This window comes from Ursus americanus, chromosome 1 (assembly GCF_024610735.1).
Source record: "Ursus americanus isolate L20-20 chromosome 1, mUrsAme1.1.p, whole genome shotgun sequence".
In the NCBI taxonomy this organism is placed as follows: Eukaryota; Metazoa; Chordata; class Mammalia; order Carnivora; family Ursidae; genus Ursus; species Ursus americanus.
In genome coordinates this window covers 29877373-29879189 of record NC_142127.1, presented here as the reverse complement: position 1 = coordinate 29879189, position 1817 = coordinate 29877373, and the positions used below count along the sequence as shown (strand labels likewise).

The following is a 1817-nucleotide window of genomic DNA, read 5'->3' as shown; positions in this document are numbered from 1 at the left end:
TCTCATCTCTTGGCTTGGCCCCCTCATGTTGGTGCTTTTCTCAGACAAGCTCTTTTGTGCAGGCAAGATGGCTGCCAGCTGCTCTGGCCTCATAACCGCCAAGTCTATTGGAAAGTTAGCCTCTATTTATCAACTGTTGGAATGAAATTCTGTGATCTGGCTCCCCTTGGTCCACTTGGGGTCCCAAGTATCCATCTCTTCTGTACCAGGCAGGGTTCATTTGTAGAATACAGAAGCCACTCAAGATATTTAAAGCAGAGAGGAATTTAATTCCAGTACTGACTGCTTGCAAAACTGTTGGATGGTCTGAAGGAGTGAGTTTTGTTTTGTTTGTTTGTTTGTTTTTTAAATGGTAGCACTAGGGTTTATTAAGCTGTGCTTTAGTATGGGCTCTGAGGCTTGCCCATGATGCTCTTAATGGATAAAGCCTGGGTGTTCTGCCGATTCTTCTTGAGCAGTGACACCAGGAAATTGGCAGCCAAGTGGATGTTGTACACAAGCTCACCATCGATCATCTTCTTGTGGCCATCGGCCACTGCCAGAAACAGCACCTTCTTCATCTGGAATTGAATGGTGGACTTCACTTCATCCACTCTGGCTGCCGTGTTCTCACTGTGGCTCAGCAAGGAGGGGAATTGCCAGTGTGTGCAGGCCTGGGCCCAGGATTTGTGGTATCTGCTTGATCAAAGATTCTGAAGCCAAAGAGGCGTCATACTTCTTGGCAACTTCTTGACAATTTTGTATTCTTATTGAGTTTCTTCTGTGCCTCCGTGTGCGTGTGGGGAACATCCATAGTCTTGGCCTCATCGTCGTGCTGCTGGTCCCTTAAAACACAAATGGAGAACTTGGGGCAGGGAGTAGACTTAAGCCTGACGGTGCCTGCCAAGGGTTTGTCCTTCTGACAGTCGCAATTCTTCAAGCTCTACTGTCTGAAGGAGTGAGTTTTAGACTGAAGCTTTAGAAATGACTCCCAGAACACAGCAGAACTAACTTGCTGGGGAGAGCTGTGACTCTTGAAACACTCAGGAAGGAAGGGGAATCAGGAGGCCACCGTGAGAAGAGTTGAATTCAAGACCACGTGTCATATTTGTGATCTGGGGATCAGGAGGCCGGGAAGCTGGTGACATTGCCTCCAAACTGCTTCTGAAACCCAAGACACGACTGACCAGGTGTCGAACCACTGCTTCATGGGAAGTGTCCATGAGCATGAATGCCTACAGAAACTGTGAATGTTGTAGGGAAACTCTCTCTTCTGCACTCCTGCCTTCCAAATCTAGTTTGAATGAAAAATTTTGGTTACAAAATTGCCTGTACAAAAGTCTAGAAAGGTGGTTTTTAGCTGTATAACCACTGCAATATGGATAGCACAGTGGGGGGCAGTTGGAAAGGATTCTAAGGGCCAGTCTACCACAGGAGGAGTCTGGGAGGTTACAAGACTCTCCTAGCAAGGAGTCACATCCCCAGCTTCTGGGACTGTCCAGGGTCAAGTACACCTGTAGCCTAGGGAGTAATCATGGAATCAAGTTTGTTGTCCAGAGGAAATTTAGGTTACAGGCTATAATTTAGGTTAAATTTAGGTTATAATATGCTGTTACCAGGAGAGGTAAAAGATGTCGGGTGACAAAACCCAAAGATGTCCCCTGTAAGATATATGATGCCTTATCATTACAAGTACCTTCGCCTACACTGTTCCATTTGATTCTCACAAAAGCCCCATAACAGGAGGAAGGTGGAGGGGGGGTTAGGGGGTCCATCTTACAAAGGAGAAGTTCACACTCAGGGGTTAAGAGACCGTGCAAGCTAATCCCTTACAGCTG

The 1817-nt window shown here is 46.7% G+C and overlaps 1 pseudogene; it reads right to left on the bottom strand.

Moving 5' to 3' along the window:
• Positions 1 to 380: 380 nt before the first annotated feature.
• LOC123783311 (large ribosomal subunit protein uL1 pseudogene) lies at positions 381 to 1202 on the bottom strand (annotated as a pseudogene).
• Positions 1203 to 1817: the final 615 nt, after the last annotated feature.